The 27,311-nt window shown below is 35.2% G+C and overlaps 1 protein-coding gene and 1 non-coding gene across 7 annotated transcripts in view; one reads left to right on the forward strand and one right to left on the reverse strand.

The window, feature by feature from the left end:
* FILIP1 (filamin A interacting protein 1) overlaps positions 1-27,311 on the reverse strand; it is a 396,243-nt gene that overhangs the window by 287,460 nt on the left and 81,472 nt on the right. For 3 of the 6 annotated variants that reach the window (XM_077162251.1, XM_077162254.1, XM_077162255.1), the window contains one exon: positions 12,932-13,064. The exons of the other annotated variants lie outside the window; for them this stretch is intronic. The gene's annotated coding sequence lies outside the window, so the exon portion shown is untranslated. The remainder of the gene's footprint in view (positions 1-12,931; positions 13,065-27,311) is intronic. 6 annotated transcript variants of the gene reach the window in all.
* LOC143685321 (U6 spliceosomal RNA) lies at positions 8,470-8,576 on the forward strand. The gene has a single exon (XR_013176568.1). It is a non-coding gene; the product is annotated as a U6 spliceosomal RNA (small nuclear RNA).

Consider the following 27,311-nt stretch of genomic DNA (forward strand, 5'->3'; position numbering starts at 1 on the left):
ATTTTCATTTCCATACTAGTGGGAGTCAAGTCTACATTGAGGAAATATTTGTCATGCCCAACATATTTTCTTCATATACTTGTCTTACAAAACGAAGTAGGCTCTGTAAAAAGAAAGAAGAATGGCTGTTGTGTGTAATGCTGAGGAAATACCCCCACTGCCTGTCTTCCCTCCTACAGGATTGTGCAGCCAATCTTTCTAAAATACAACTTTTTAATTCTGAAACTCACTCAAAATTTCCTAATTCTCCCTTTTGTCTCCTGATTGAAATGCAGGCTTTCTAGTCAGCCTCCACTGATCCTTCTAAAAGCACTTAATAACAAGGCCAGACTGGTCTACCTCTATACCTTTGCTTATCCTGCTCCAGCTGCTTACAATGACTTATCTAAACCTAATCATCTTTAAAAAACAACCTAAGCCTTCTTTCTTTCATAAGACCTTTCCCAGTCCTCTGGCTCTGTAATAACTCTAAACGCCCATAGCAGTTCTTGTCTGGACCTTTCTTTTGGCATTAAATAAAATATTGTTCTGAACTCTTGCCATTTCAAGTAGACATGCCTTTTCTTTGATCCACCTTCTATTCCAGTTACTGGAAAACAGAAACTGGGATATTGTGGAAGAAAAAGTATGATAATAGTTATGGTAGAGTGCATTATTTTTTGCATTTATTCAATCTGTCCTTCTCTGTGAATGAAATATATCTCCCCCCTTCCATTGTCGTTGGGCTTAGACATAGGACTTTGGCCAGTGGAATATTTCCTTTATATTACTTCCAAAAAGAAGTTTTTAGAGAAATTTCAAGTTTCCAACAGCTCCTTAGCTCCTGTGCTCTCTGTCCTAAGAAGAACACCTTATACATAAGCCTGTCTTTGAGATCAGATCCCAAAATAAGGAGATATGTAGAGCATACTCAAACTGCAGCCTGAAGTAGAGTTACAGCACCCAACCAGTGGCTGACATGCAACTGGAGTAAGAAATAAGTACTTTTTGTCATAAACTACTTAGAATTTGACATTATTTGTTATACAGTGAAAGCTGACTGATACTTAACACTTAATTTTTGGTAGGTACAATGTCATATATCTACAATATCTCATTTAATTGTCACAATAATCCTATATGACAGGTACTTTATTATCCCCATTTTACAAACATATGAGGAAAGAGAGGGAAAATTACTAACCTCAAAACACACAGGGTTATAAGATTTTAAAATCAGACACATCTGGCTTTGAAGTTAGATTCTGCTAATCTAATGCAGTTTCACAGGCAATATACAACCTCTCTAAAAGTCAGTTTTCTCATCTGTAAAATGGAAATAACACTTCTTTAAGTTCTTCTTACTGTATTTCTAAGGGTTGTTGGAGGTTTAAATTAAATAGTGTGGGTGAATGATGAGATGATTTAATAAATAATGTCTTAATTTATGACACCCAAAATTAGGTCCTGAGATAAGGGCTTGAATATAGGCAGCTTAGCTTAGGAAACACATGTGATGAAGTTGGGACGCTGAAACAGAGAAGGGAGAGAAGTCAATAAAAGGATCAGGTTACAAGTTTGGGAAATGGGCTAAATCCCCCTAAGATACCATGTGTAACATGTCTCAGATGGACAATTAAGAATTTATCAGGTCCAATCCTTTAACAAATAACAATTACAAACTCTGGACAAAAAAAAACAAACAAAAATTAAAAACAATGACTTTAAAGTCACTGGAAAATGAACAAAAGCAAGAATTCTGAAAGAATCAAAACTTGGAACAAGGACCAGAAGAGGTTGAGTTTCCCATTGCTACATATTTTAGTCTCAGGGCAGGCTGATGTCAGCACCACACAATCTGATTCAACCTCTAATAGGGAAAACAGTGTTTCTGGCCTGAAGAATCAAAGAATAGAATTCAGGGCAACTACAAGTCCTGAAAAGTGAGGAGGCATCTTGAGAAAGAAGAGATTCAGAAGGAAGAACTACAAATTCTGTTTGTAAATCTTGCCCAAGTTATAAACCATATACACATGGGGCAGAATCCAAGCACCTTGGATAAAAACTAAAGAACTATAGAAAGATTTAAGCTGCTGGCCATAAAAAAAGAGTTTACAGTTGGATAGATTAGACAAGCTAATTTCCCATTTTACAGGGAAAAAGAAAGTTAACACTCAGTGGAGAAATGTAATTGAATCTAGAGTCTTCACTACACAATATTCTACAACATCAAGATACAATCCAGAATTGCTTGACATGTGAAGAACCAGGAAAATGTTACCCATATTTAAGAGATGAGACCACGAAACAAGATCCACCCTCAAATAATCTAGACATTGAAATTAGCTAGGATTTTAAAGCAACTTTATAATCTTCTTATTGAAATAAAAGAAAACTTGCTTGCATTAATGAAAATAGAAGGAAACTCAGAGGGAAATAAAAAACTATAAAAAAGAATCAAAAGGAAATATTTGAACTAAAAATGCAATTTTGAAAATGAAAATCTCATTGGGTATGTTTAACAGCAAACAAGTAAAGATTAGTGAAAGTCAAGATAGATTAATAGAAATGATTCAAGGTGAAGGCTAAAAAGAAAAAGAAAAAAGGGTTTTTTTGACCAGCGCTTTGGAGACCTGGGAGGCAATAACTCAAATTCTAGCATATGTATAATTCAAGTGCCAGAAAGAAAGAAGAGAGAGCAGAGGAGAAATTTTAAAAATACTTGAAAATATAATGGCCCTAATTTTTTGTATTTGGTGAAAAGACATAAATTTTCAGATTCAAAATTCTCAGAAGGGTGAGTGCATGGGGTTGTTCAGTAGTAGAATGCTTGCCGTCGATGCTGGAGACCTGGGTTCTTTACAAGTGAAAGAAAAAGTTAACACTCAGTGTAGAAATGTAATAGAATCTAGAGTCTTCACTACTTCCCGGACCATGTACCACCTCCCACCAAAAAGCAAAACAAACAAAAAAAATCTCAGAAAGTTAAATACAGAAAACTCATATTAGATACATCATAGTCAACCTGTTAAAAAGCAAAGATAGGGTGGTCCACAGTGGCTCAGCAGGCAGAGTTCTTGCCTGCCATTCTGGAGACCCAGATTTGTTTCCCAGTGCCTGCTCATGGGAGGAAAAAAAACACAAAGGTAAAGGGATTTTGAAAGCAAACAGAGAAAAATTACACAGACAGGGGGAATCTACATGACTATGTAGTGACTTCTCATCAGAAACTATGGATGTCAGAAGACACTTAAACAACATCTCTAAAGTGCTAAAAGAAAAAAGACCTGTCAATTCAGAATACTATAGCCAGTGAAAATATCTTTCAAGTATACAGGCAAATAAAGATATTTCATGTAATGAAAAATTAAGAGGAGAAGTATGCTACAAGAAATGCTAAAGAAACTTCTTTAGGCTGAAAGAAAAACAAAACCAAATAGAAACTCAGATCTTCAGGAAGAAATAAAGAATTCTGGAAATGGTAACTTTAAAATATATATGTGGTTGTTTAAAGCAAATATTATAACATTGCCATGTAGGGCTTATAATATATATTGATGTAAGATATATGATATCTATAGTATAAATGACATGGGGTAGGGTTTAATTGACCTATAAGGTTGCACAGTTTCTACATTTATATGTGAAGTAAGAACCAAAAATTATAATACAAAGAGGTCTAGCTAAAAAGTCAATAGATAAAAACTAAAATAAATTGAAAAAACAAAAGCTAATAAACAAAAAGTACAACAAAAAAAGAAAAAGTCAATAGATAAAAAATGGAATTTTTAAAATATTCAAATAATTAAAAAAAAAAGAAAAGGAGGCTTAGAGAAACAAAACAGAGAGAACACAAACAAGAAATGAATAACAAAATAGTAGCTCTAAATCCAACAAATTCAATAATTACATTAACTGTTAATGGACTAAATATTCCAATTAAAAGGCAGAAATGGTTAAGATGACTGGAAAAGCACTCTACAGGAGACACACTTTAAATATAAAGGCACAGGTTAAAAGTAAATAGAAGGAAAAGACACGCCATGCAACCAGTAAGCATAAGACAGCTGGAATGGCTATGTTAAGTGAAGCAAATTTCTATAGTTACAGAAGAGGCCTTCAGGAAGAAAATCAGTGAAAGGCATAGTTGCTGTCAACATGCCCAAAACTTCTGTCGCAGGTAAAATCTCAGAGTTAGATCTCTCCATGCTAAGGAGCATGGTACCCATCCCCCACTGGCATGGCAGACTACCTCAGTTGCCACAACATGGCTGAAGTCTTCTTTCCCAAGAATGGGGGCAGAAGGGTGGTCAAATACCAATTGCAGCTTTTTATTAACAAATTTGGGTTCCTAGGTTCTAGCTCTGAGGACATCTAAAGTTTGAATCCACTCAGCTCAGAAAGCAGCCAACAGCCTCTGTTTCAATCTCACCCCTGGTAACAGAGAAAAAAAAGGAGCTTATTTAGAAACACAAGAACCTGTCAGGGTGGTAGTGAACAGTTTGCTGAAAAATGGCTCTTCTCTAAGAAAAGAGGGCTGGGGCATGGCAGGGCACCAACTGTGGCTTTCGATTAGAGAATTCAGATCACAGGGTCTGGAATCTGAGCAAGTTTCGAACCATCCTGTCCAAAAGCACCTGGCAACCTCTATCTCAACCATGCTTATGGCAAGGTCATAGTAGGTTGAGAATTAAAGGCACAGTACCACCTTAGGACTGTGGAGAACAGTTGGCTGAAGAGCACCATCTACTGAGCAGGCCAGAAAAGCAGATTTGAGGAGCCATCTAATAGAAGACTGGCATCTTTCCAGGTCTCCTCCTCTGGTACTTTGAAACTGAGTACCACATCTTCCTGGGTCCCTGGGCTTGTTTTGACTGGGAAAAACTGACACAGGAAAGTACACTCTGGAGGGATCCTCTTCCCAGAATGAGGGCTCCAGGTAAAAGCTGCTAGAATAAATGAAAGGAGTATTAAAAATGTACAAAGGCACCTGAAATTGTTGAACTGTAATCTTGTAGCCTTGATTCTTGAACATGATTGTATAACTATATAGCTTTTATGATGTGACTGTGTGATTGTGAAAAACTTGTGACTGACACACCCTTTTCCAGTGTACAGACAGAGGACTAAGAAAATAAAGACGATTAATAAATAAATAATAGGGGAGTATAGGGGTATGGAATGCTTTGGGTGTTCTTTTTTACTTTTATTTCTATTCTTATTTTTACTTTTTTTGGAGTAATGAAAATGTTCAAAAATGTATTGTGGGTAGTGCAAGGTGGCTCAGTGGCAGAATTCTCACCTGCCATGCCAGAGACCCGGGTTTGATTCCCAGAGCCTACCCATACCAAAAAAAAATATTGTGATAATGAATGCACAGCTATATGATGATACTGTGAACCACTGATCGTACACTTTGGATAATTATATGGTATGTGAATATATGATATATCTCAATAAAATTGCATTAAAAATGTATGCAGGCTGGGGGTGCAATTCAGTGGTAGAATTATCACCTGCCATGCAGAAAACCTGAGTTCAATTCCCAGCCCATGCACTTTTCAAAAACAAAACCAACAAGCAAACAAACAAAAAATATTCAACAAATGGGGCTGCAATAATGGGATACTTACATAGAAAAAGAATGAAATGTGACCCTGCCATATAGCATACAAAAAAAAAAAATGTATGGAGGCAAATCAAAAACAAACAGAACAGGTCAACATTCCTGGAGTAGGAACAGGGGAAAAGAAGCATTCTCCTGTGGGTGAAACAATTGCACAAATAGTGCAATCTCAAAAGTTGTACTGCATATCCAGGGCAAAAATTAGATGAAAAAGAACTTGAAAAAGTTGATCAGATAAATTCAAGCTATTCTAAAGGTCTAAAATAAGTTGAACCAATTGCCAAAGAAGAGCTTTAGCAAAAAGTCAATCAAAAAGAAAACTAACTCTAGGCCTGAGAGAGAGATTTCTGATCAAGAAAATCAGACGCCTAGACACCATCAAAAAAGTATAAGGCATACCAAGAAACAGGAAGATATGGCCCAGTCAAAGGAACAAATTAAAAACTCAGATGAGGCACAGGATTTGGAACAACTAATCTATGATGTTCAAACAAATCTACCTCAAATCAAGAAGATGAATGAATACATGGCTGAAGCAATAAAGAATTTAAGACACTGGGTGTCTTAAATAAAGCAATAAAGCAATAAAGCAATAAATAATAATATAATAAATAATAAAGCAATAAATAATAATAATAAAGAAATAATAAAGCAATAAAGAATTTAAGACACTGGGTGAACATAAAGGAAAACGTGAAAGCATGTAAAAAAAAAGCTTATAAAATAGAAAGGCACAATAGAAGAGATTAAAAATAGGGATGCATGGATGGTTCAGTGGTAGAATGCTCACCTTCCATGTAGGAGACCTGGGTTTCATTCCTGGACCATGTACCCAAAAATAAATAAATAAATTAGAGACATAAAACAGAGGATTTTGAACAGGCAGAAGAAAGAAACAGTGAACTAGAGAATAGGACATCTGAAACTTAACAGACAAAAGAAAAGAAAGAAAAAACAATGAAAAAAATTGAGAAGGGTCTCATGGAATTGAATCACAGTACTAAGTACGCAAATATATGCATAATGGGTGTACCAGAAGGAGAACAAATGGAACGGAGGCAGAAAGAATATTTGAGGAAATGATGACAAAAGTTTCCCAACTCTCATAAAAAAACTTAATGTACTTGTCCAAGAAGCTCAACATACTCCAAACAGAATAAATTCTAATGGACCTACTCCAAAACACATATTATTCAGAATTTCAAATGTCAAAAAAAAGAAACAGAATTCTGAGATCAGCAGGAGAAAAGTGATTTCTCAAGTACAAGGCTTGTTCAGTAAGGCTATGTGCCATTTCTCATCAGAAACCACAGAGGAAAGAAGGCAGTGGTATGATATATTTAAGAGAAAAACTGCCAGCCAAGAATTGTTTATCCAGCAAAACTGTCTTTCAAAAATGAGGGAGAGTTTAAAGTATTTGCAGATAAACAGAAATTAGGAGAGTTTATCAACAAGAGACCTGCCCTACAAGAAATACTAAAGGGAGTTCTACAGGTTGAAAGGAAAACACAGAAAAGGGGCTTGGAAGAGAGTGTGGAAATGAAGATTATCAGTAAGGGTAAAAGAAGAGACAGAAATAGGATATGACATTTTAAAGGAAAAGAATGGGGTGCATGGGTGGTTCAGTGGTAGAAAGCTTGCCTGTCATTTGGGAGGCCAGGGTTCAATTCCTGGAATATGTACCCAAAAAATTAAAAGGCAAAGGATAAAATGGTTGAAGTAAGTACTGCCTTTATAGTAATAACTGAATATTAATGGATTAAACTCCCCAATCAAAAGACACAGATTGGCAGAATGGATTTAAAAATATGTATGATCCATCTATATGTTTTCTACAACAGACTCACATTAGACCCAATGACACAAATAGGTTGAAATGAAAAGATGGGAAAAGGTATTGCGTGCAAACAGTAAGCAGAAGAGCTGGGATACCTATACTAATTTCAAATAAAATAGATCTTAAATGCAAAACTCTTAAAAGAGACAAAGAAGGACATTATATATCAATAAAAGGGACAATCAGCCAAGAAGAAATAACCATCATAAATATTTATGCACCTAACAATGTGCCCCAAAATATTAGGCAAATACTGGCAAAGCTGAAGGGAGAAATAGACATCTCTACAATAATAGTTGGAGACTTCAAAGCTCCACTCATTAATAAAACATCATCTAGATAGAGGCTCAACAAGGAAACAGAGAAGTTGAATAATATGATAAATGGACTACTCCTAAAAGACATATGCAGAACATTGCGAGGCAAAACAGCAGGATATACATTCTTCTCAAATGCTCACAGATCATTCTCCAGGATAAACCACATGTTAGGTGGCAAAATGGGTCTCAATAAATTTTAAAAGATGGAAATTATACAGAGTACTTTCTCTGACCATAAATGGAATGAATCTGGAAATCAGTAACAGATGGAAAAACTGGAAAATTTTAAAAATATACAGAGGTTAAAGAATACACTCTTAAACATTCAGTGAGTCAAGGAAGAAATTGCAAGGGAAATTAATAAATACCTTGAGATAGATAAAAACAAAAACACAATAGGGCAAAACCGATAGGATGCAGGGAAGGCAGAAATGAGAGGGAAACTTATGGCTTTAAACACCTACATTAAAAGAGAAGAAAGAGCTAAACCAAGGACCTAACTTCACACCTGGAGGACTAGAATAGAACAGCAAACTAATCCCAAAGCAAGCAGAAGGAAGGAAATTAAAAGGATTAGAGCAGAAATAAAAGAAATTGAGAAAAAAAAACAATAGGGGGAATCAACAAAACACAAAGGTGGTTCTTTGAGAAAATAACAAAAGTGAGAAGCCCTTACCTAGACTGAAGAAGTAAAAAAGAGAGAAGATATGCTTGCTTCGGCAGCACATATGCTAAAATTGGAACGATGCAGAGAAGATTAGCATGGTCCCTGCAAAAGGATGACACGCAAATTCATGAAGCATTCCATATTAAAAACAGAGAGAGAGATAGAAGATGCAAATAAATATCAGAAATGAGAGGGGGGACATTACTACTGACCCACAGAGATAAAAAGGATCATAAGAAAGATACTAGGAACAACTGTATGCCAACAAATTAGAAAATTTAGATGAAATGGACAAATTTCTAGAAAAAAACAAACAATCTACCCTGACTCTAGAAGAAATAAAAGATAATAGCCCAGTTACAAGTAAAGAGATTGAATTTGTCACCAAAAACCTCCCTACAAAGAAAAGCCCAGGACCAGATAGTTTTCATGGGTGAATTCCACCTATCATTCCAAGAAGAATTAATACTCATCCTGTATCAAACTCTTCCAAAAAATTGAAGAGAAAGGAACAGAAGATAACTCATTCTATGAAGCTAACATCACCCTAATATTATGCCAGATGAAGATACTATAGAAAATAAAATTAAAGACCAATTTCTCCAATGAATAAAGATCAAAAATCTTCAACAAAATATTAGCAAGTCAAATCCAACAGCACACATTAAAAGAATTATACACCATGAATAAGTTTTATCCCATATATTCAAGGATGGTTCAATACAAAAAAATGAATTAATGTAATACACCACATTAACAAATCAAAGGGGAAAACCCACATGACCATCTTGATTGATACTGAAAAAGCATTTGACAAAATTCAGCATCCTTGCCTGATAAAAATACTTCAAAGGGCAGGAATAGAGGGAAACTTCCTCAACATGTTAAAGGGCATATCTGAAGAACCCACAGACAACATCATACTCAAAGGCGAAAGACCCAAAGCTTTCTATCTAGAATCTGGAACAAGACAAGGATGCCCACTGTTGTTTAATATTGTGCTAGAAGTTCTAGTTAGAGCAATTAGGCAAGAAAAAGAAATAAAAGGCATCCAAATTGGAAAGGAAGAAGTAAAACTTTCATTATTTACAGATGGCATGATCCTATATTGGAAACTCCCAAGAAGTCTTCAACAAAGCTATTTGAGCTAATAAATGAGTTCAGCAATGTGGCAGGATACAAGATCAACATGCAAAAATCAGCAGTGTTTCTATACACTAGTAATGAGCTATCTAAGGATGTAATTAAGAAAAAAATTCCAATAAGAATAGCAACTAAAATAATCAAATATCTAGGAATAAACTTAACCAAGTACATAAAGGACCTATATGCAGAAAACTACAAAACATTGCTAAAAAAAAATCAAAGGAGACCTAAATAGGTGGAAAGACATTCTGTATTCATGGATAGGAAAGCTAAATGTCATTAAGATGTCAATTCTACCTAAATTAATTCACAGATTCAATACAATACCAGTCAAATTTCTAACAACCTACTTGGCAGAATTGAGAAAGTTATTATCAAATTTATTTGGAAGGGAAAGGTAATTTGAATAGCCAAAAATTTCCTGAAAAAGAAGAATGAAGTGAAGACACATTTCCTGACTTCAAAGCTTATTTTAGTGCCACAGTGGTCAAAACAGTATGGTACTAGCATGAAGATAGACTTATTGATCAATGAAATTGACTTGAGAGCCCCAAAATAGACCCTCAGACCTATGGCCAATTGATTTTTGACAAGGCCCCTGTACTGGTTTGATATGACATATGTACCCTAGAAAAGCCATGTTTTAATCCTAATCCCATTTTGTAAAGGCAGCTGTTTCTTCTAATCCCTATTCAGCATTGTACGTTTGAAACTGTAATTAGATCATCTCCCCGGAGATGTGATTTAATCAAGAGTGGTTGTTAGGCTGCATTAGGTAGAGGCATGTTTCTACCCATTTGGATGGGTCTTGATTAGTTTCTGAAGTCCTATAAAAGAGGAAACATTTTGGAGAATGAGAGATTCAGAGAGAGCAGAGCAGAACTACATAGCCACGAGAAACAGAGTCCATCAGCCAGCGACCTTTGGATATGAAGAAGGAAAATGCCTCCCAGGGAGCTTCATGAAAGGAAGCCAGGAGAGAGAGCTAGCAGATGATCCCATGTTTGCCACATGCCTTTCCAGATGAGAGAGAAACCCAGACCATGTTCACCATGTGCCTTTCCAGATGAGAGAGAAACTCTGACTGTGTTCGCCATGTGCCCTACCACTTGGGAGAAATCCTGAACTTCATCAGCCTTCTTTTTTTTTTTTTTTTTTTAAAGACAGAGAGAAGGAAGGAAGGATAGAAGGAAAGAAGGGAGGAAGAAAGGGAAACATCTTTTTAAACATTTTCTTGTTTTATTGTATTTTGTTTCTCCGTTTTTGTTACATGGGCTGGGGCCGGGAATCGAACCGAGGTCCTCCGGCATAGCAGGCAAGCACTTTGCCCGCTGAGCCACCGCGGCCCGCCCTCATCAGCCTTCTTGAACCAAGGTATCTTTCCCTGGATGCATTTGATTGTATATTTCTACAGACTTGTTTTAATTGGGACAATTTCTCGGCCTTAGAACTGTAAACTAGCATCTCATTAAATTCCCCTTTTTAAAAGCCATTCTGTTTCTGGTATATTGTATTCTGGCAGCTAGCAAACTAGAACAGCTCCCAAATCCACTGAACTGGGACAGAATAGTCTCTTCAATAAATGGCGTTGGGAGAACTGGATATTTATATCCAAAGGAACAAAAGAGGATCCCTACCTCACCCTATACAAAAATTAACTCAAACTGGATCAAAGGCCTAAATCTAAGAGCTAGTACCATTAAACTCCTAGAAGAAAACATAGGGAAGCATCTTCAAGGCCTAGTGATAGGCGGTAACTTCATAGACCTTAGACCAAAAATGCAAGCAATTAAAGAAAAAAAAAAGATAAATGGGAACTCCTCGAGGCTGAATACTTCTGTGCTTCAAAGAGCTTTGTCAAAAAGGTGAAAAAGCAGCCAAATCAAAGGGAAAAAATAGTTGGTAACCACATATCTGATAATAGTTTGACATCCAGTATATATAAAGAAATAATTCAATTCAACAATAAAAAGACAAATAATCCATTTATAAAATGGGCAAAGACATGAATACACATTTCTCCAAAGAAGAAATACAAATGGCTAAAAAGCACATGAAAATATTTTAATCTTCATTAGCTATTATGGAATTGCAAATCAAAGCCAAAATGTGATATCTCATAATGATTAGAATGGCCATTATTCTAATACAGGAGTTAGAGAGCATGCAGAGAAATAGGAACACTTATTTACTGCTAGTGGGAATGTAGAATGGTACAGCTGCTGTGGAAGACAGTTTGACAGTTCCTCAGAAAACTATATATTGAGTTACCCTCTGAACTGGCAATTCAACTTCTCAGCATATATCCAGAAGATCTGAAAGCAGGGACACAAACAGACATTTGTACATGGATGTTCACAGTGGCATTATCACAATTGCCAAAAAATGGAAATAATACAAGTGTCAATCAACAGATGAATGGATAAATAAAATATGGTAAAAAATACTTATTTCTTATTAGTCAGCAATAAGAAGGAATGAAATCCTGAAGCATGTAACAACATGGATGAACCTTGAGGACATAATGCTGAACGAAATGTCAGACACAAAAGGGCAAATATTATATGATTTCACTGACATGAACTAACCAGAATATGCAAACTCATAGTCATAGAACTTGGAATATAGGTTAGCAAGAGATACAATGAGGTTAGAGAATGGGAAGAGGTTGCCTAATATGAATAGAATTTTTAGTAAGGATGAACTTAAATATTTGGAAATAGATAGAGGTGAGGGTAGTTCGCTGTTGGGATTACACATGATGGTACGGAATTGTAGGTAATTTGGGTTGAAAGGCGTTGTGTATAGAGTTATGTACGTCAGCAGAAGGAAAGCTAGAGGTTAAAATACGTGGTTGAACAACACAGTGAACCTTCTGGTGGATGTTGCTTATGATTAACACTATAAATACAAATAAGTTATTGCATGTACTAATACAAATGTATGATACCTGTAAAAAGAGTTAATGATAAGAGTGGTATATGGGATAAAAGTAACTATTATGGTTAATAATAATATTTTAATATTCTTTCATCAACAGTAACAAATGTACCACAACAATACGAGTGGTCAATAATAGGGGGGAAAAGGGGTATGGGGTGTTTTAGGTTTTCTTTTCTCATGTCTATTTGTTATTTTTCTTTTTGGAGTAATGGAAATGGTCTAAAATTGAGTGTGATGCTGATTGCTCATCTAGGTAATGATACTGAGATAGCAAATGTATACTTTGGATGGATTATATAGTATGTGGATATATCTCAATAATAAAATTTTCAGTTAAAAAAATGAAGAGAGGAAATCAGTAGAGAGGAGGAAACTAGAGAAACAGAGAGTCAGACAAGTTAAAGTTCTACTACCTCTCGGATTTATTTTGGAAGCCAAGAAAAGACGTGCCCAGACTTAATCCATGAGATGTACTTTTCCAGCAATGAAGTTTACCTGACTTGATCAGGTGATGCCATTGGACATCTTAGTGGATGAGCTCTGAAACTGTTAAAGGATAATGTTTTTAAAAGGTAAAATTATGACCATGATACATATATAAAATCAACATGTATCAAAGATTTAACTCTGATTAAAGAGAAAAACAGTAAGATTTTACAAGATGTTCTAAGGCAACCTAAAGAATAAGCATATATAAAAGCCATTAGGAATGCTGAAATGAATTTTCTAATAGATACAAATTTGCCTCTTGACAGGCATTGGGTGATATCAAATGTCTTTTCACCAGTCAAAATTCATTTGCATTACTTTCAGTTTTCTACATGTAGAGTTTAAAATAGCTTAGTTAAAACAATGAAAGTTACAGACCCCTATAAAGTCAAGTAACTCAGAAAAGTGCACTAAAGAATACTTTTTATTCCAGTGAAAAGATGCTCAATAATCTTTTCCCCTTTTTTTGCCCCTTTTGTGAAATCTTTAACACTTTTGTCTGAGAATAAAATGACATACTATTAAGACACAAAAAGGAATATGAAAAAATTTTGCTAAGGATGTGGAAGAACACTATTAATAAGGGAAAAAAACATAGGAAGCATAAATTGTTCCAATCAATGCAAAAGGGTATGAGGGGAGAGATAGAAAATATATACATTTTGGTATGTATATGCATAAAATATCTTTGGAACTATTTTTAAAATACTAACACTATTAGTTAACTGGCAAGGTTAATAGGGTGACTAGGGATCAGTTTTGAGAAAACGATTTTCAATAAATAAATGTATAATTTGAAACTTGAGGTTACATTTCTGTGCTGATTTGAAGCTGTTATGTACCCCTGAAAAGCTGTGTTCTTTAATCCTTGTTAATATTGTTGGGTGGTATCTTTTTGATTAAGTTGTTTACACAGAAATGTGACCCACAGTTTTTTATTAGGTGGTTTCCAAGGAGATATGTTTCTACCCATTCAAGAGGGGACCACTTACTAGAGTCCTTTAAGAGGGAATCATTTTGGAAAAAGCTGGAGAGCCCACACAGACCTTTGGAGATGCAGAAGGAAAACCTCCTTGGGGAGTCCTTATGAAATGAAAAGCCAGGAGAGGAAACTAGCAGACATTGCTATGTGCCTTTCTGGTTGACAGAGGTGTCAAGAAGCCAAAGGCCCCAGCAGATGCCAACCATGTGCCTTCCCAGTTGAAAGAGGTGTTCCAGATGGCATCAGCCTTCAGGTACCAGGAATTGAACCCAGGTCTCCAGCATGGCAGGCAAGAACTCTGCCTGGTGAGCCACTGTGGCCTGCCTGCATCAGCCCTTCTTGAGTGAAGGTAACCTCTTGTTGGTGCCTTAATTCGAATATTTTCACAGCCTTAGAACTGTAAACTTGCAACTTAAATTCCCTTTTTAAAAGTCATTTCATTTCTGGTACATTGCATTCCCGCTGCTTTAGCAACCTAAAACAATTTTTTTTTAACTAGTCAACTGATTTTTTTTTTTAACTAAACAAGCCAGTGCCTGGGCACCTCTGGTTTTTAAACTATCATGGAAAACTCCCTCTTCTTTTCAGGGACTCGTTCTTAGCTTATTTTCTTAGCTATTTCTTAATCTTCATGTTTTTTAGATACATAGAGGTTTAATGTGACTAAATAATTGTATTTTTAGAAACCTACTTTCATTAAAATTTTGATCCTAATAAGCAAACTTTTAAAGATACCTCAGGTTTTATAGGCCAAGTTGATTATTTTCCCTAAGATATATCTGAGCTGAATTTCTCTTTCCATAACAGGTAATTTTTTCCCTATGTTTCTCAACTAGGATGTCTGGGAAATGCTGGTATAAAAGCTAAGGGCAGGTTGAGAAGAGAGGTAGCTAACACCAGGAAAATTTTCCCAGACGAGGGCCTGGCACGTTATAGCAGGCCAAAATCTTTGTTGAGTGAATGAATGACTTCTGATCATTTAGCACTATTTCCATATTTGAAATATATGATCTGGATTTCATCCAATATTATTCCATTTCTCTGACCCATCAGTCACAGATCAAGCAAATCTCAGCACTGAGAGGTAAAGCCTCCTGTTTTCCATCTGGAGAGAGTATTCACTTAGTTCCTACATAGAAGATTAATCTGAGAGACTGATTTATTCCCAACTCCTGAAAAAATTAGGGAAAGTTCTTCAAAAATCTATGTGTACTTCTCATGGCAGGAAACCTTCCCTTCCAATCTAGCAAAAAAATGTAGTTTAGCATAAAAATATAAGAGGAAGACAAAGGGAGTGTTTTCTCTCCTCAGTGACTCCACAAGGAACAATTATGTTTTAAGAAATTCTTCAAATAGAAAGTAAAAAATTTTAAACATACTCAGCAATAAACCCCCATAAGATAGCCAAAATTCACTAATGTATTCAAATAATACAACTCTGACACCAAGTGGTAAAAAAAATTAGGTAAAAGCTCATTGCCTAAAAAATACTATAGATGGTATTATTATGAAATATTTAATAGACAAAAACATGTATAGCCTTTCAATCAATTTTATGCTATTGTATAAGATTCACCATCAATACCATTTTCCATCTAGTTTCTTTTGAAGACAGGATACTAACATTACTTCTTAAATAGGGTTGCTGTGAGGATTAATTAATTTAACAAAAGAAACAATTTTAAATTCCTGGCACATGATTTTCAATAATGGACAGAACATCTAGACACAAGACCAATAATGAAATAGAAGAACTGAATGATGCTATAGACCAACTAGACCTTGCAATACATATGCATATATAAAACTCTCCATTCAACAGCAGCAGAATACACATTCTTCCCTAGGACACATGAGTCATTCTCCAGGATAGAACCTATGTTAGGTCACAAAACAAGATACAATAATTACAATAATCTTTAAAATATTAAAATCACACATATATCTTCTCCAACCACAACAGAACATAACCATAAATCAATAACAGAGGGGAGAACTGGAATATTCACAGATACGTGGAAATTAAACAACACATTCTTAAAAAAAAATAGGTCAAAGAAGAAATCACAAGGGAAATTAGGAAATATCTTGAAGCAAATGAAAACAGAAACACAACATACCAAAACTTACGGTACGCAGTAAAAGTAGTGCTGGGAGGGAAATTCACAGCATCAAATGCTTACTTTAAAAAAGAAAAAAGATCTCAAATCAGAGACTTAACCTCACACCTGGAAGATCTGGAGAAGAAGAGCAAACTAAACCCAAACAACACAGAAGTAAGGAAATAAAGATTAGAATGAAGATAAATGAAATGAAGGATTAAAAAATAAATAAACTAGAGAGAGAGAATCAAGAAAACCAAAAGTTGGTTCCCTGAAAAGATCAAATAGGTGTTGATGCAGATATGGAGAAATAATTCTTTGTTAATGGGAAGGTAAAATGATACAGCTGCTGTGGAAAACAGTTTGGCAGTTTCTCAGAAAGTTAAGTATAGAATTACCACATGACTCAGCAATCCCATTTATTTGGTATTTATCCAAAAGAATTGAAAGCAAGGACTCAAACTGATATTTGCAAACTGATGTTCTTAATGACATCATTCAAAATTGCCAAAAGATGGAAGCAACCCAAATGCCCATCAACAGGTGAGTGGATAAACAAAATGTGGACTATTTGGATATACAGGTAAAATGTGGAGTATGATTAAGCCATAAAAAGAATGAAGTCTTGATTCATGAGACAATGTGGAGGAATCTTGAAGACATCATGTTGAGTGAAATAAGCCAAACACAAAAAGACACTTTTATGATCTCACTGATATGAAATAATTAGTATATGCAACTTCATAGATTCAGAAATTAGAATAGAGGATACCAGGGGCCAGGGTAGGAATAGGGAGTTAATGCTTAACTGGAATGAAGCTTCTGTTTGCAGTGATAGAAAAGTTTTGGTAGTGATGATAGAAAAGCATTGTGCATATATTTAACACCACTGGATTTTATATTTCGATGTGGTTAAAAAGGAGAAATTTAAAGTTATATATATGTTACACAATAAATTGTTTTTTAAAGAGCCAAAGAACTTACAACCCAAAGAGTGAATCCTAATGTAAACTATGATGATAGTTAATAGTATAGTTATAATAATATTGTTTCATCAATTGTAACAAAAATCCACACTAATGCAATATGTTACTAACAGAGAAAATTGCCTATGTAACGGAGGATATCCTGGAACTCTGTACTTTCTACATGATTTTTCTGTAAACTTACAACTTCTCTAATAAAGAAAAGTGAGGGAAAAAAATAAAGCAAACTTTATTTGCTTCTATAGAAAGAAGAAAATAAAGCACAGTGTTAATAAGTGGCATGATCAGCATGTTTGTAGATACAGGCACAGAAGAGGGAGAGATCATATCTTTCTGAGTGATTTCTCTAATAATTGTTCTTTCCTCAGACACAGACCACTAGCATCTACATTAGTAACCCCCAACTCACTAAGATCCCAGTCACTGAACATGCATGAATGACCCAGAGTTGGACATGCCCTAAGCTGGATCCATCAAATCTTCTCTTCCAGGAGTTTGGATCTGAGACTTTGATATATTCATCAGTCTGATATGTTCACATGAGTCAGAGATACAAACTATTCTACTGTATGGGGCCATGTGCACAGAGTAATAAGATAGGCCTATCTACATAGATAAACAAAACAGAAGGGCAGAGAGAGGCAAAGATGAGTGAGAGTCCATGTGTCTCCAGTAAGGCAGAAAAATCTTCTGAGATACAAGTTGCCTGGAGTCCTAATGGTTTTCCAGCACTTGGTTCAAAACCCAAGAATGGCATGGACTGCACTTTTACTCTTCAATTTTGAGAAATACCCCTATATCCGTATAATAAAATTGCCCTTCCTTGCTAAATCATCTCTTAGTGAATTTGTCATCTTCCACTAAAGTAATTTTCGCTTAGAAACTGGATAAACTCAGACATTAATGCCCTAATATTTTCCTAATAATTAAAATTTTATTATTCCAAATATTTGGTTACCACTGTTACCAAATATAATTTTACACTGTACATCAGATAATGTATTTCACCAAAGAAGTGGCTGTATTTTTGTAGCATTTAAAGGCTTGATTGACAGAAAATAGAAATGGGTATATAAATTTAGAGAGAAAAATGCATATTCAAAATGTTGCAAATATTTAACTTGAATACTTTTTCTTAGTTAACTGATATTTAAGCAAACTACTTATTTTATGTCTCATAAGTACATATAGTAAAGTGATAATATGGTAGGAAAAAAAACCTCATCTGATATAGGGTAGAGATCAAGTAACAAAGGGGAATAAATTCCTGAAAACCAGCTCTCCACAGCTTATACATATGTACATGATAATCACTGGGTTCAAGAAAAAGCATAAATCAAGTTTTAGAAGTAATCTTTAAATTTAGACCACGCAGAAAATTTTTAGAATCATCTAAAGTCCCTCCACCAAAAGATGCTTTGTTTTTTTTCTGCTCAATACAATTTTTACCCAGATCATACTCAATACACATTTTTTAGCTTGCTTTTTCCCTAATATTTTGTGACTATTTTCCTCATTATTAGAAAATTCCATAGATATTATTTCTGATGACTGGAAGATGGGTGATGGTGGGAGAAAAAGAATGGTTGTTTATATAATCTAAGCCCTGTTCAGCTACCCCAAATAGTCCATTTTTAAGATGTTCTCATGCTGTAAGAGAAACTTTTTAAGACACACAAGACCAAGTAACAAGCTGTGACAGTTTGAAAGGATTAGGTACCCTAGAAAACCCATGTTTAATCCAGATTCATCTTGTGGAAGCAGCTATTTATTTTCTATTCATTACTTAAATTGGGAACTTGATTAGATTATCTCCACGCAGATATGACTCACCCAATTGTGGGTATTAGCCTTTGATTAAAGGGAGATGTGACTCCACCCATTCCAAGTGGGTCTTAATTAGCTTACTGGAATCCTTTGAAAGAACAAGCATTTGGAGAGAGAGCAGAGCCACCAGAGGAAAGAGCCACAAAAACCATGAGAGCCCACGCAGCCAAAGACTTTTGAAGATAAAGAAGGAAAACGTCCCTGGGAGAGCTGCATGAAAGGAGAAGTCTGATGAGAAAGTTAGCAGGAATCACCATGCTCACCATGTACCTTTCCAGCTGAGAGAGAAACCCTGAACATCATCAGCCTTTTGGAACCAAAGTATCTTTCCCTGGATGCCTTAGTGGGACATTTCTATAGCCTTGCTTTAATTTGGATACTTTCAGAGTCTTAGAACTGTAAAATAGCAACTTAATAAATTCCCCCTCTTTAAAAGCCATTTCATTTCAGGTATATTGCATTCTGGCAGCTAGCAAACTAAAACAGATGTCTTTATTCATATCTATACTCATCTACATACAGGATCACATTTATGTGGATGGTTTTCCAGATAGGAGGTGAGCCTCTCAAACCAGTGTTCTACCCTAAGCTTGCGTTACTTCCATGAGCTCTTCAAATATAGGGCCTTATTTTATTTATGTTTTTGTCTAGCCTAAAGTATACATGAATGGTAAAATAAATATCACATTCTCAATTCAGAATAAAAAGTATCTTCAGGATTTCTACTTGGGACCCAGAGCCCTTCATATCTAGATATGATCATCTAGAATTGCTATTCCACACTCTTGTGTAAATTCCTAATCTCCAATTTTCCTGCATATCTAGTGGGGGTGTTTTATTTATGGCACTGGGCTTTGAGGTATATGTTTCTTCACAATCTCTGCTTTGGACCAAGAAGACTAACATGAAACTCAAGCTTTTCCTCAATTTCAAACATGTACCAAAAAGAGAAAACTTGCTCATACAAATCTTCCATGATTGCAATAGACTTGACTGAGGATTGAGAGGTAGGTATTTATCTCAGGAAGAATTTTTATAGACTAAACACAAATTCAAATAACAGACATTGCTGGTCTTAAGATACCTTTGGCTACTGCAACACTAGTAATTTTTTTACTCATTGTTTTGCTCATCATAGGCCCTAGCCTCAAGCCATCACCTTTCATTACCATCCTATTTCTCTTTATTTCTTCCTTTCCAAATTGCCCCAGAACTCATTTTTCTCCTTCTAATATGGAAAGCTCATCAACAAACCTAAAAAGGGGATAAGCAGAATAATAACAACTTCAATATAACAGACCTAAATCTCTGCTTTAAAGAATGAAGAATAAAGTTGAAAAATCCCTCTTGTCCTCCCAGAAATCACTTAAAAAAACACCAGGATGATAAGAAAAAGGAATACAGCATTCATCTTTGATGAGGCTAGAGACAGCTTAATATCCAAACCACATAAAGTTGGAAGACAGGCCAAAAGCAGAGGGGTTAAAATAAAGTCAAGAGGAAACAGAAAGAGGATATCTGTTGCTGCAAATCTCAGAAATAACCAGTAAAGCACATTTTTCACAAGTAAAAGATACATGCTGAGGTATACAGTTAAAATCCTTTGACAACAACAGGAGATACCACATGCACAGACTGGTAACAGGAGCATTTTTTTTTGGTACCAAAAAAGAGAAGGAAGTGCTAAATGGTGAATAACACAGACAAATCATCTTTATAGGAAGCAGACTTCCTTTGTGCCAGTGGGAGAGAAGAGAAAATATATTGTGACCAAACCTACAGCACCTATACCAAAAAAGAGAAGGAAGCGCTAAATGGTGAATAACACAGACAAATCATATTAATAGGAAGCAGACTTCCTTTGTGCCAGAGGGAGAGAAGAGAAAATATATTGTGACCAAACCTACAGCACCTATCACCATTGAAAAGGGAAAAATAAAGGTTGGAAAAATTAAAAAAAGAATAAATTCAGCAAAGAAAGGAAGTGAAGTGACTGGAAAGGAAGGGAATGGAAGGAAAAGAAAGACTTGAATTTCAAAAAAACTTTTTCGAACCTGAAACATGACCCTGATCTCTTTCCCACATAGGCAGGCAGAAAAACTTGGATCAGAAAAAAAAATTCACTACTTCATTGATGAAATATCAAAACAGAACCAGCACAGAATTCGTACAAAGATATTATATGATAAAGATAGGTGTGTAGTGGTGAGGAAATGAATAGTAAACACAGGGCAGATGAAGAACAGTCACCAAAAAAGATTGAAATGGATCATACAAAGACTTATATCAAACATTTTGCAATAAATTTTAAAAACAAAGTTATTGCACATATTAACCAAAAATATAAAACAAAGAATGAAGTCTGGAAGGAGACAGTGAGACAGTAATAAACCATCTAACCAATCTAATCAAGGAGGAAAAAGAGAGGGAACAGAACATGAATAAAGAAAAAATAATAAGAGGGAAATAACTGTAGATAAAAAAGAAATTTATGTCATCATAAGAGACTGATTTGCTCAAATTTATGCAAATACTTTTTTTTTTTAACATGGGCAGGCACCGGGAACCCTCTGGCATGGCAGGCGAGAACTCTGCCACTGAGCCACCATTGCCTACCCTATACAAATACAATTTTAAAACTATATAAAATGAATCATTTTCTAAGATAATAACTTACCAAAATAGACTCAAGAAGAGGTAGAAAATCTAAATAAACCAATTACGATAGAAGGAAAAAGAAAATTGTCAGTCAAAAACAAGCCCAAACCACAAGGCCTGGGTGGATTCACAAGGAAATGTTACCAGATTTTTATAGAGTAGATAATTTCATTGTTATTAAATTGTTTCAAAGCATAGAGAAGGAAAACTTAGATTGTTTTTTTATAAACACCGTATTGATATTAAAACAACAAAGATTCCACAAAAAAGAGAACTACAGATCATGGGCTTATTTACAATATCAATTCAAAAATCCTAAACATAATGTTAGCAAAGAGAATCCAGCAGCACATTAAAGGAAAAACACACTATAATCAAGGATTTTAGGTATTTATTTAAGAAAGTCTTTTTAAATATGACACAAACTCAGAAGCCATAAATAACAGATTTGTAAATTCAACCACATTTAAAAATCTAAAATATCTGCACATTAAAACCACCATAATTAAAGGCATATTGGGAAAAACATTTGCAATTCATATCACTAAAAAGGATTACATCACACCTATATTTATATCTATATCTTTATTTTTTTAATGAAAAAAGAATACAACAACCCTATGAAAAGTGGGAAATTGTCTAAAAGAGATAACTCACTAAAAGGTAAATACAAATGGCTCCCATACTACTTGAAAAGGTACTCTACAGCTCTCATGATAAGTAAAAACAAAACAACTCTTGTTTAATTTTTCACTGATCAAGCTGGTAAAAAAAAAACCTTGATACACTTTATTTGGCAAATATGATACATTACTGCTAGGAATATACGGTGTGACTTCAACCTCTATGGAAGGCAATTTAGCAATATCCATCACAATTGTAAATGCACCTACTCTCTGGCCCAGCAATTCCACTTTTGGAACTTATTCTCTAGACAGATCAATTTATTTGTAAAATTATGCATGTTCAAGATTAAGTATTGTTAGTAATATCAAGGGGTTAGAAATAACCTACATGTCCATTAATGGAGACTAGTTAATAGATTATGGTATATCAGATAATGTTAATACTGTGCAGCTAGAAAAAAAAGAAGAAAGAAGGGAAGAGCTCTGTATATTGATGTCAAATAAACTCAAAGATACATTGCTAAGTGCAAAAAAGTAGGGTGCATGAATGTTTGTATGGTATGCCTTTGAAGGGGGAAGAATGATTTATCAACATATTTGCTTAATTAGGTATATAATATCTCTGGAAAGACACACAAGAAACCTATAACAGTGATTGCCTGTGAGGAGAAAGCTCAGGGATTGAGGCATAGCAGTAGGAGAGATATTGTTTCCATTTTTCATTTTTAACCATAGAAATGTATGATATATTAAAAAAAGTGTAATTAAAAATTTAAAATAGTTTTAAATACCAAAAAGTAATAGAATCCATAATTATTAGATGTTGATTATAAATATACACTAGGTACATAATAAACTATTGGACAGCTCCCCTCTACCAAGATCTAAGTCTAAATCCATACAAAAGGAAATAGGCAGATGAAATATTTATGTCCTATCAGAATTTCCCACTGCAGTATCTATCTGTGCTGGATATATTATGTTTGCCCCATTTCAAACTATTCTTCCACCATTTCTTGGGTTCAGTAGGAAATTTGAGGGAGAAAGAGCAGTGAGATCCAAGTATTTATTTCCCTGTCTCCTACCCTTCAAGGTCACCCAAGCAGGGCTGCCTTAGTCTACTCAGGGTCACAGCTCCTGCCATGGGGCCTTCTCTACACAGCGGGCTTCACATCCAGTTCTAGTATCGCCTCTTTCCCTTTCCACTCACCACCACCACCATGCAGTCCTAGGGATGGCAGCAGCCCCCTTTTCACCAGAAACATTACTGCTCTCTTCTTTGTAGGTTCCTTAAACCCTGGCCACACCTTTGTGTATAGTTCCTATGATGGTTAATTTTATATGTCAAAGGCTATGGCAGCCAAACACTTATATACACATATGTAGGTGTTACATATAGATTATTTATAATATTTAATATATAATATAATATTGATTCCATTTCTCTGGAGAACCTGACTGATATAGTTCCTTTTCAAAATCTCCTCAAATTGAGAATATTATTTCATGCCAAACCCTGACTGACAAGCCATTTCAATCCTTCCCATGAGTTCTTCAATTAATATTTGCACTTTGTATGCCCCGATTCATCACTCCTTTTCCTCCCAAGATACAAATCAAGACTCATATAACCTCACTGATATTCTTCCTTCTTTACATTTTGCAGCACTAACTAAAATATATAAAGTCCTAATTTTCTTCATTTCCACCTTTATATTTGCAGTATTACCATCATTTTCAATCTGGAGGCTCATGTCTTGAAAGAGGCTTTTTCATCTCCTCTTCATAAGTCAGTCAAGAGTTTCTGGCTCACTGTGGTTGATAGTTTTACTTGCTTGTTAGGGAGCTGGCTCAGCAGTTCACATGGGGAGTAGAAAACTAGGAACCATGTGACAAGCAGTAGGGTTGGCTCCATGCGCAATAGGCCTGTGCAGTCAGACAGGGCTCCACGCTTTGAAAGACTGCACGTTCTTTATTGCACTGCTGATGCCGTGAAACTCTTAATATTTGTTAAAGTGAAGATCTGAATGTTTATGAATTACATTAAAATGTAAAATCATAGTGCTGGTATTTTTAAACAAATGAAGCCATTTTTAATAAACTTTTAAATTAGAAAGTGATTTTTAAAAATTCAAAGTAGGAGATCTAGTACAAGAAAAGATATTTTAAGGTATCATCAATGAAGTTTCACACAGACTTTTCCTCACAATAATATCATTTTATATCTTCAATGTTACTGTCAGGCTCATTTCTTAAGGTTCAGTCGTTCTGATCTGGCAGCGAACTGAAAGAAAGCACAAGGAGCCTCTAGTACAGTGGTCATCTTTAATCATTTCCTCTGCTCTGCTCTGATGCTTTCACAGCAGTAATCCCTTATATACTAAACTACACAAAAGTGGCATTTTTTTCAACAAATGACTTCATTTGTGGGGTGCATAATTAGATACATGCATATTACATCATTGGTTACGCTGTATCATGTTCCCCTGGAACTTATGAAAGCGATTTTAGCAGGCTGTTTACAATGAGTAATATTTCTGGGCCCCACATTGCATAGCAACAAAATCATAGCTAGAAAGACAGCAATTGCTTCTGAAAGAAAATGAAAGGGGCTTAGAGTAATTGTTTGGTCAAAAAGATCAAAGGGAGTTGAAATAAGGCCTGTTTCTCCATGAGCTGATAATGATTCACTGTGATAGGAAGAGCAGCATCCTTTCTCTGATTTTACCCAGCAATGCCTAGATCAGGGGTGAGCCTGTTTCCTGGTCCCACTATAGATTCTTCTTTTGTTCCTCTGGATTTCTTCCTTGTAGGGAACATGCTCCACAGGGGATAACTGTGCTGCTTGATATATTTGTAAATATATTTACCAATAGTTTGCAAGAAATAAACTTCCCATCTCCTGCCATGACACTGAAAACTCCAGCTTCACATACTGCTTTGTCTCTTGAAAAAGTCACAAGAGACACCCACGGCAAACCAGGCCCTCGAAGATGCTGAATTTAACAGCCTGATGATGAATTTTTGCAGAAATAGTCCTGAATCCATGCCACCATAACGTCTTAATAGTTTTTAAGAAGAAGCTTCACAGATTCATTTTGCTCTGAGTCTCACAATTTTGTAGCCAATACTGGTAGGCAACCTCTTAGTTGGCACACAATAATCTCCACTTCCCCCAGTGATCCCCACACCCTTAAATAATCTCTATCCCTTTGAGCACGGGCTTGACTTAGTGACTCACTTCTAACAAATAAAATACAGTCAAAATGATGAAATCTCATTTCCAAGATTAGGTTACAAAGAGACTATGATACGCTTTTTGTATATTCTTACTCTCTCTCTGAGAGAGCCATCAGCCATGTTGTGAGCTGCCCTGTAGTGAGGCCCATGGGGCAAGGAACTGATGATGTCTCCAGCTAACAGCCAGTGACAAACAGAGACCTAGCAACAGCCATGAGAGTGAGCTTGGAAGCAGATCTTCCCAGAGTCAGGTCCTCAAATGAGAAAGTAGCATCTTGTTTTTAGCCTGTGCGACTTCTTGAAACAGAGGAATCCAGATAAGCCGTATCTAGATTCCTTACCCACAAAACTGTGAGGTAATAAATAATTGTGGTTTTAAGCTGCTAATTTTTGGGTGATGTTTTATGCAGCAAGCAGATAAGTAATACAAACCCTAAGATAAGATCACCACCATATGGAATTGTGGAATTATTCAATAGTTCAATATTTCAAAAATACATGTTGGCTATTAGGACTGTGAGAATCTGGTCTATACTTGGTTCCTGGTATACCTTCACTTTTTTCTGAATCACCAGCAGTTTATTGCCCTCCAACAATATCGCAGCAAAGTAACATCCATGCCCTCCCTTACTCTCTACAACTATGCCCTTTAATGAAGAGATCCATGCTTTAATTAAGCATATCTCATTTCATTAGACATCCCCCCCCCAAAGGCCAGATTTATTTTTGCTCTCCTAATCAGTGCAATAGAGTGATCCTCTTCCTGAATACTGGGCCACTGAACAAGAATGACAAGCTGCTCTGTCTCTCTCTCCTGGTCTATTTTAGGTAATCCTCTGTGATCTTTATGCGTTTAACATCCTCCATTTTAGTGATTTTTTTTTTTTATTTATAGAAATTTGTTTGGTTATTTTCCAAAGCATAAACATGGCAAAAGTAAACAACAGATGTTGAAATGAAAGTTTTCCTGAATTTCAAAGAGAGTAAGCAGCCTATTGGCTGAAGGTTATAACTTAAAGGTAGTTAAAATCACAAATTCCAAGCTGTATGTACATCACATTGACCTCTCTTTAAGTTCTCAAACACAACTGTTTCCAATGCAGTTTCCCAGGCGATCTCCAAATAAATGATCCAGCATAATATAGTAATCTATCCTTTTAAAAGACCTCAGCTAATATGAAACACCAACATATGTCAAATAAAGAGAAGACACAGATACAAAGATTATAACCTAAAATAGATTTTACCACTCTTCTGTCCCCAATGGACTACATTTTTTACTTCAAAAAAATCTCCTACAATGCTTAATCTAGTGCTAAAAGCTTTATTTTATTTACTAGTAAACAATTGTAGAAGAGAAGATAGCAAGTGGGGGAAGAAGAAAGGAGGAGTTTATAGACTTGAAAGAATAAGTATAAATATTATCTTAACATTTTGCTTACAAATTGCTCAATGATCCTATATTCTTGTTTATACAAGAATAAGTTTTCACATGTACAAAGGTAATTTAATGCTTAAACAGAAATTAATATCATTTAAAAATGCTTTGAACAAAATTTTACATGTTTACCTCAGATAAAATTAGCTGCATAAAGATATTTTTAAGCTTCTCAAAGAAACATGGGTAGATATCTTAATTCTATCATAATTATTAATATTTATCATTATCAAAACCATGATCTTTCTGGTAGCCTACACTGTGTGAAAGAAGTCATAAAGTTAACAACAGATAAACCAAGAATTCAGAAGCCTATATTTCCTCTATTAAAATGTTGCAGATCTTAAAGTGATTGCTCTATGAATGTGTTTCTTTATGTAAAATATTTAATGCTTAGCAACTTCTATTTTATGTACAGGATTAAAGGGATCTATGAATTCTCTGA

Source organism: Tamandua tetradactyla, chromosome 5, assembly GCF_023851605.1.
Source record: "Tamandua tetradactyla isolate mTamTet1 chromosome 5, mTamTet1.pri, whole genome shotgun sequence".
Classification (NCBI taxonomy): domain Eukaryota; kingdom Metazoa; phylum Chordata; class Mammalia; order Pilosa; family Myrmecophagidae; genus Tamandua; species Tamandua tetradactyla.